The sequence below is a fragment of the Necator americanus genome, chromosome III (assembly GCF_031761385.1).
Source record: "Necator americanus strain Aroian chromosome III, whole genome shotgun sequence".
NCBI classification, from domain to species: Eukaryota; Metazoa; Nematoda; class Chromadorea; order Rhabditida; family Ancylostomatidae; genus Necator; species Necator americanus.
The window spans coordinates 29,843,221-29,852,905 of record NC_087373.1 but is presented as its reverse complement, the minus strand read 5'-3'; positions in this window follow the sequence as shown (position 1 = coordinate 29,852,905).

The following is a 9,685-nucleotide window of genomic DNA, read 5'->3' as shown; positions in this document are numbered from 1 at the left end:
TAGAGTTGGAAGCACAGTGCCACAACAGTAGCTGTAGAACACTTGTCATTGAAATAACAGAAGCGGACATCATTTATCATGTTGACGGCTACGAACCTTTTTTTGAGTCATGCTCAAATGTGTCATTCGCTTTGAAGTCGGTAAAGTTTAGATGAAAGAAGACAACGTCAAAGATGAGGTTGTGACATGCGTCTCCACCCAGCAAATCTACGAAAAACGTTTTGACATATAGGCGCTTCTATTAGTGCTTGCTAGGATGCGTTTGGTGGCCGCACAGTCATGCTTCGAAACCGCTTTAGTGACAAGCAAGCTTTTCATCTCTCCGGGGTCGATAGTCCAGACTCGTCTGGCTGGATAAAAACACTGACTTGATACATCGGCTGCTCTCGCAAGTCATTCTATAAGCCGCCACGCGTTCCTAAAACCTCAGCGATTACGAATGGCAGTAGAACGCGATGGCGCATCCAAAGCAGATTGCTTCAATCCATTATGTTTGCCAAAAAGTTTACGGAAACTTTTTGAACGACCATATGTTAAGTATAGTCGGGTAAAAACGACATGAATCACGAGTGTAGTTGCGCTGCATTTGCGTACGCACTCGAAATGGCGCAGTGGAGGCAGCAGTTGGAACCGAAGTGGGACCGTCGCAAACTGCGGGGATGGGTGGTACCAGCAAGTGTTTCACTACGCTCCTATCCACTACGCTTCACCGAAGCGCCTAGGGACAATCAGTTTACGCAATTGCGTACGTGCTTCATGTCGTTTTGACTCCACTGTAGTACGGGAAGTTATACTTAAGGTATACTAGCCATTCCTGTCAAACACTCCTTCCGTACAGCATAAAAGTGGACTTTGTCCCAGGGAAGTAAGCAAACATGAAGAGTGCAGAGGCCAAACTAAGGTGGGTTCATCATTCGCATTAACATGCGCCAAGCTACCATCATGCTATCATGAATTGGTACAACAGCTTCAAGCAAGGGAGTACAGTTTCGCTGCGAATTGAGGCTAGAACGACCTGCTGAACCCAGATTTAGGGTGCTGTGAGGTGTGATAAAAGTAGATCCCTTTAAATCTTTGAGGAAGACGGAAACTAGACTACAAAAGCTGGGAATGGCAAAGAAGCCTATATGTAACAGTCAATATGTGACACACCACTTGAGGCCAGTTGACCTCGACCACCAAACAGTGAGGAAAAGTGAAGTCCGAGCTCACCGAATATGGCTGTACGGTCCTCTCTCGTACCTCGTACGATCAGACTTGGCCCCGTCACATTTAACCTCTTTTCGGATCTAGGACCTCCTCAGAAGCACTCGAGACTTTTTTTTAATCGGCCTAACGTAAACCTAGCTCAAGCACATTCGGAAGATGCTGACTCCTATCCGCTTACAACATGAGATTTTCTGACCATTATACTCCTCACCACAGCGTAATCGGTAAGAGGTCCGCTGTGGGCGCACGGTGGATGGTTACAAATAGTCCTAGTGCCAACCTAGCCCTTCGTCTCTCCAAGGTCGATAAATAGGTGCCATACTTGTCTCGGTGGTTAAAAGCGTCGACTTCATACACTCTGGGGCCCCCAGTTTATGAAATCGAATCTAAACTCAACTGCTTGACGTGAACCACGTACGTATATTGCCAATAAATTTCTTTGCACAGTTATTTCGAAGCGTATGGCCGTAAGAGAATGGAAATAAAAAACTAGCAGAAGAAATATCCACTCGAACACTGATCGCAGCCTAACCAGACCACCGGGCCTAGTCACGGCAGCGCAAGGCAGGCTATCATCATGACCTGGATCAGCAGATATAAAAGGAGAAAAGGATAAAGGATAAAGTGTCTGGCGTTGATCCATCCACGTGGGATGTTTGTGAAGTCTGTGTTTTTGTTTTTCCTCCCAGACAAGTCTGGTACCAATTTATCGGTATCCAGAGGGATGAAGGGGTTGGTGAGCACTAGGGCGGATTCGAACCGCCGATGGATCGTGCAGGAAGCGGAACCTCTAGCCGCTACACTACACTCGCCTCATCAGTAAACATATAGTATCTTCCATCATTATCTTCGTTATCAATAGTTTTCTTGGTCAAGTCATCTATTAGGTTGAGTCGAAAGTTCTCGGACAAATTGACAATATTTTTATTTATTTTACAGTTTTTAAACGATAACTGCAAATCATTTGAAGTATGCCCCATTGGCATCGATGGTCTTCTGCCAACGTTTAGGCAGATCGTAGATGCCCTTGCTCCAGAACGCTGGGGACTGCTCCGTGAAGAACTCTATCTCTCTATCCAACTTCATCGGATGTCCCGAACGGTCTTCATCTTCAATGGAATAGTCGCCCTACGCGAGTTTCGAGTGCCACTTGTAGACTGTACTTCTAGCGGGGACGTGCTCCTTGTAAACTTCCTTCAGACGTCTATCGATATCCGCGGGTTCTTGGCCAGATAGGTGGAGAAAGAGTATGACGTTGCGGTGGTGGAGTGACGACGGGTTGAAATTGCGCTGCATGGTGGCAGGAAAGGAAGAGCCTTTTATTCTCTATCAAACGGTAGTTAACACATCCATTTTTGTCGGCTCTTTGCAGAGTAATGATCTCTAGAAATCATCACTACCACATTGTCCGAGAACTTTCGACACAACCTAATATTTTGAAGCGAAGGCATTCAGTAGACAGCTAGAATGGCGCACTAAAAAATGTACGTTGAGAAACTATGAATTTTATACAACTGTTTCTTTGGATTTGATTAAGAGTGGAAATGTGTGCAAAAAGTTCTTCATCGTTAAAATTGCGACTTCGCAATAATCTGCGTCACGAGTACATTTAAAGGCATCACCCCACGAATCTGAGGTGGTACGCATTTCAGGTGGAATATTCGTATACGGGATCGTAGATTAAGGAGAGAGGGGTGAAGATGCGGCGCCGCACAGGGCTGGCGCGCTCCAGTCGAACTCCTTGTAGGAAATAGTGCGCCAGAACGATTGAAGCCGTATCTTCCGTGCCGTTTTTTTACGGCAATTAGGAAGAAATGGACGAAATCACCCTCCTCTCCATAATCTACCATCCCTTATAAAAATACTCCACCTGAAATGCGCACCACCTCAGATTCGTGGTATGTTGCCTTTAAGCCGCTACTGTTGAGAGGTTTAGTCATCCAAAACCGTAACAGCATTAGATTGGAATTTTGAATAACCTTCCCAGAGGACAAAAACAATGATATTTGACGTGATAGTGCTACACTCAAGGCAGCGTATCACGAAATTGATGTAGTCTTGAAACCTGATAGAAAATATAGAGGTTTTCTTTAGATGGAACCTTTCTTTTGACTGACGTTTCAGCTTTCTAGCCGTCTTCAGAGGCCCAAGTAGAGGTTGATTTAAATAATCCTATTCCGTTTATTCCGTTAATTGGCACACTACCCTGGATCACTGCTTTAATAATCGCTCAAGGTAGTGAAAGTAGAACCCATATACATTGAAAATAGTATTACGTAGTGTTCCATCGTCTGTGGCGACTGGCAGCACGCACTTGTCACTGCTCCGTGTACCACCGAATGAGTATTGCTGTAGGTGGATAACCCGCGACTATATCGACTATTTTATCTACAAACACATACAATATCAATAAAAGATCTCGTAGACACACTATAAGAAAAGATAGGACTAAGATAAAGATAGGAAAAGAAGTATGCAGAGATTCCAAGACAGGAGAACGTTTGAACTAGAAAATATAAAGTTTGGGGTGTAGATTATGAGTAGGAGCGTGCCTCAACCCCCCTAACCGTTCCAAAAAACGGCTCGGGAACGACGATTGTTCCTAGATACAAGATATAGCTGGACATGAAGCATGGACAGTTGCGTAACCGACTGCGCGTTCGAAGCGATGCGGTGGAGAGAGCGGTTCGAATCGAGGTGGGAACGCGGGAATGGATGGCGGTAGCGAGGATCCCTGCCGCTGCGCTCCACCGCGCCGCTTCGAGCGCAGCCGCTTGCACGACTGTCCGTGTTTCACGGCGTTTTGACCCTAGTACACGTGAAAACGCTCCACCATTGTGCCCGTGCCGCGTCTACGAGTGAGCGTTAGTCGAAGGTAAATGAGATTTCCTCGGTAAGGGATAAAAAAATAATTAATTTTCACATTTTGACGCTACTAATGTGTTCTACGCTGAAGCTACGAAGAAGAACAGCCGCCTGGGAATCAAGCAATTGTAACACTGAATCGGTAGCAAGAGAAAATCAATATTCAGTCATGGAGGCTGATTTGGTTTAGTAGCTACCTCATAATAGAGTACAAAGTCATGTTTCTATAATCGCTGTTTTCTGTCCCAAAGAATTTGGGATTTTTCTTTTTCTGTGGTAGGCCTTCCCCTCACAGTTCTGCCAAAAAAATGAAAACTCAACACTGAAAAAACAAAAAATAAGAGAGCAACGTTGAAAACGGTGTTTTCTTCCGATTACAGTAAAACGGACGTACAAATTTGAAATGTTAATGAGGATTTCTCAAGCCATAGACACTCAGCATTTAATTTAAATTTCAAATTTCTCAAAAATCAACTGAAATAATTAAATAATACCAATCAGATATTAAGTTTTTCAAAAATTGTGGACTTCATAAGCTATAAAATGACATGCCGATGACTAAATGAGAAGACTGAAATAGCCTTTTTTAATCCGCGTACGATTCGTAATCCCTCCTACAATAACCAGGTTTTTTGTTTGGATCCTCAAAGAAATTTCTCGAAGGTCATGCGGTGACTTAAGTGTATGTGAGTTTCGGCGAGAGAAATGCATAGGAAATATCGCAGTGGGTTCATAAAAGTCGTCAGTTGTCCTTATGACGTTAGAAATGATGCTGTGTCTCTTAGTACGTGAACGTTCTCTTCTGCACCACTTTTGCACACTTACTTTAGTACAATTTGTTCCCGGAAATTAAAGAAAATTCTCGGGTGCAACATGGCATGTTATTTGAATAAAGTTGGAATTTGTAGTTAGTCGATTTCCGGTGGAAAGTTATTGCTAAGTTGAAGGTTAAACCAGCGACAATTGAAAAAGTGGTGAGAAAGCAAACAACAGCCGTTCCATCTGGAAGTTCATCTCAAGGGCGTCAACCATTCAGCCACCCAGTCAGCAACCGACTTTCTCACGTATGCACCTGGCGGTTACTCATTCTCATTGATCAACGCTCGGATTTTCTTCCATGCTATTTGAATTCGTCAGAAATTCGTCCTCGAATCCTCATTTCACATCCCCCTATGAATGTCACCGCACTTGTTTCCACACCTTCATTCGTATACGCTTTGAATTTTAGCAAAAGGCATCACAAAATTTCTGTTGTTTTCCAAAGTGGTCCTAAGATACGGGAATTCTTTTGCAAAAATTCGTACTTTTCTGAAAATTATAGTCATAAAATGCTTATAGTTGGCGCCACACATGTTCATCCGGGGAAATGCGACGCGTGTGCAACAACCCACGCGCTTTTCTCTACTTGACACGCTTCCCCTCTTCTCCCTGCTCTACCTCAATCAATAACAATTCGCGCTCACCCCCAGCTGAACATATTTGGCAACGAAGTACATTAATAATTGCGGAGCGAAAAAATTACAGTTATCTGAAACTGGAAAACACGAAAAATGAATCACCACTCATTGACTTTGAAAGTACCGTAAAAGTGATTACTTAAAGATGATTTTATCCAGCGCAATTTCCTATTTTCTCTTCAATTTCCTATTTACTCCATTCTCTTCTTTTTTTCTGCCTGTTTTCCTCGAAAAGACTCTCCTCTTTCTTCCCTCAGCAACACGTAGTCACCCGGGAAAAAAAGAGAGAAAAACCAACCCACAATATGAAATATGAAAAAAATATCACGGTGTGATTCACAGCGCGAAATGCACTTTAGGATGTCGATGAGCAATATTCAATAATAAATCCATCACCCGAATAACAATAAATAACCCCAATAACTGAAAATAAGCAAAAAATAACGAATAAAATTAAGTGGCATATATTCATTGAAAAAAACTACCGTCAAATCTGCACATTAATGGAATTTAACAAGAATTTTAAGAAAAATTTTAATCTTTTGCTTTAATTTTCTTTTGATGTCATGAAAAAGAATTTTTATTTATGGGATAAGAAAGTGTAAAATTAAAAAAATTAAATTAAAAGCATTAAATGCTCATTAATATTTTATAAATTGAATAATAAAATAAATTACTGCGCTGACACCAGCGTTCTCCCAGATTCTTTTTTTTTGGTTTCAGAAAATCACTATTTATTCTATGGTTAACAAATTTGTTCCAAAAAAAATATAAATATTAATAATGCGTAACAAAATATACTTTCTACGGAGCTTTTATTGACAATTTAACTTCTTTTTTAATTTCTTGATGTACCTCACAATCTACTCAATTTTTAGCCACCTCTGTACATGTGTATGAATTGAAAAATAAACAAGGCGTTGTGTTTATGTTGTTGTGTTTATGTTTTCAAGAATAGACCGCTGTCGTAAAACGTTCAGAACCAAACCGTAATAAAAACTAAAAGTTTTGTGAGAAACACCAACACATGGGCACACGAGCACTTATTTAGAAGAAAAACGTGAGCACAGTGGCAAATAAATCATGTAATTAAAGCGAGTGTTTGATAGCAAAAAAAAATCGATAAGCACGAATTCCATAACGTGCGAAGAAGATCAGTTCAGATCTTTCGTGAAGTTTCGGTGAACAGTCAGGATCGCAAACAGAGAACGTTAAAATGAACGTATGAAAAAAATGCAGCAACATTCTAGTTGACGGTCCCCAGAATTCCTGAAAAAAAGGGTCGCCAAAAATTCTTCGCTATGTTTACTTCACCTTCCAATCTGCAGTACCAGTACCTGTTACATTTCAGTGCAAAAATCTTGGAATAATAGAGGATTAATGGGAACGTCATGTGTTCCTGTCATACGAGACCAAACTGTGGTCTTCATGACCTGAGAGTAAAATCGATCAATTAGATCAGATCTCCTACCAGAGAAAACCACACCCGGATTTTATGTTGTGGTGCCCAGTAATACCCACATAATGCGCATTTTTTTTACATTGAAGCAGGTTCCCACTTGTACACACTACGCAATATGAATTATGCTTTTTCTGTAGCAGTTTATTCATTGTCTGAAGTACGTGGCCAGGATCTGGGTACATCCAGTAATTTCGTCTCTATTTGCTTTTTCTGTGTCGTAGTTAGTAGTTGAACGTGTCCTTCTAGTTCGTTCTGGGATTTTGGTGCTGATTCATAACTTCATTTGATAGATGTCCCTGCAATTAAAGTGGATAAAGTGTCTGGCGTTAACCGATCCGCCTGGAATGCGCCCCCACGTTCACTTCAATTCGGAATCGTTTGAGGTTCACGAACGTGTAACTGGCCTACACACCCTGACTTGCGGGGGCTAGCCGATGTGTCAAGTCAGTGTTTTTATCCTCCCAGAGAAGTCTGGTACCAATTTATCGACCCAGGAGGGATGAAGGGCTTGGTGAGCACTAGGGCGGACTCGAACCTCCGATCGATCGTGCAGGAATCGGAACCTTTAACCGCTGTACTTTGTACACCCACCCTGTCCCACAAAAATGAGCGTGTTCTGCTGATTTAAAGAAGAAATTGGTCGGGTACATCGGAGGTGGCAAACCGTTGTTCCAGTGGAGTTAGTTAAAAGAGGGAAGTTGTTATAAGTGGGAAAAACACCATTTCTAAAAAGGATCCAGAAATATTTACGGATATAGGGTTATAAATATTTAAAACCAAACTTTTGATGTGGTGTCAAAAGTAAAGAATCGGAACAGAGTCAAACATTGATTTTTCCTTAACATGCAAAAATTTCAATGACTTCTGAAAACTATGCACGTTGCTCATAGGATAGATTGTAGTTACTCAAATTGAGGTGTGCAGTGTGGCTCCAATTTTTCTCATTCTCTAAAAACGAGGAAAGACAATCGGCCCATCATTTTGGAGAAGCGTCGATTTATTGGAATTTTCATCAGAGTAAAAATCACATCAGTTTGGGGACATATGTAGTTGAGTCATGTAGGTGGCGACAACAATGCAATGCGAAAATTTTTGTTGTTATTCTTCATTTTTTGCCATAAAACCGAACTAGATATCAAATTTCGTTCTGACGTTAATCCTCATGCTTTAACGGTGACTTTCAAGTTGCTCAGTGCTGTAAAGTGAGATTCCCTAAGAAACTGCTTTGTCAGGCTGGAAAAGGTTCCATATATTATATATCCAAATATCCATGTTCCATATATCTATTAGCTCTACTATGTATGTATCTACATACAGTTCAGATCCTTTGGGCCAAAAAATTATATTACTATTATATTTATATTTTAACTTTTTTGAACCACTTTATTTATTTACTTCTTTTCCTGGTATTTTATTTTTTTTTAAGTTCAATATTATTATTATTATTATTATTATTATTATTATTATTATTATTATTATTATTATTATTATATTCATGTTAACTATAAACCAGGAACAGTGTAACATTTTCCAACTAATTTTGATCCACATATGTGTGCACTTATGATGTGTGAATGATTATTATTAATTGTTAAATTTTATTATTATTATTATTGTTATTATTATTATTATTATTATTATTATTATTATTATTATTATTATTATTATTATTATTATTATTATTATTATTATTATTATTATTATTATTATTATTATTATTATTATTATTATTATTATTATTATTATTATTATTATTATTATTATTATTATTATTATTATTATTATTATTATTATTATTATTATTATTATTATTATTATTATTATTATTATTATTATTATTATATTCATGTTAACTATAAACCCATCTTACGAGGTCCTACAGTTTTTCACTGATGCAAAATGCGACACCACCAGCGGAAAAGTCTACTAATCCACAAATCCCTGGATCTTAGGAGAACATACTGGAGTAAGAAAGCAATAAAACGTCTACCTGTCGCGAACACCACATGTCTGAGCGTGCACGTAACGACGGCATGCCTGGAGTGCTTGATGGCGACTATAGATCATAAGAAATGCGTACATATTATAATTAGGGTAGATGGAATGCTCGGTTCACCGAAAAGTTCCTTTTCTCATAAATACGACGAGAGATGCAGCCATTTAGACACTATAAACCGTTCTACGTATAACTTATCCAAACAAATCAATTAAAAAACTACTGTAGATTTTCGACAGCAAATATTCGTGTCGCATTTCGTTTTTTCTCTTCATACAAGTTTTTATGATCTTATAGGTTTCTATTTAATGATTTTTTGGTTTTTTAAAAGTTTTTCTCCGTGTATTCTTTTTTTTCAAAGCTATTCTTATTCTCCTTTCTTATTGCCAAAGAAATAAAATTTATAATGATCGTAGAAGAGTTTGAAAACCAAACAAAAAAGCTATTGCTATAATTATAGCCCATTTATTTATTATTATATCATATTTACAACTAAATTTATTATCAGTACTTTTATTAATATTAGCTATTATTATGTTATTTGACGAATCGGCAGCTTAACATCCCTAAAAAAAGGAGAAAATACCTAGGTTTAATTGAGAAACTTGATTTTTTAAGTGTTGGTAAGAGCGACGCAGCAACCTCAACGCACTTATTTCCCTGTCTGTCATCCCGCCGTCTTCTTCATCGCGCTCC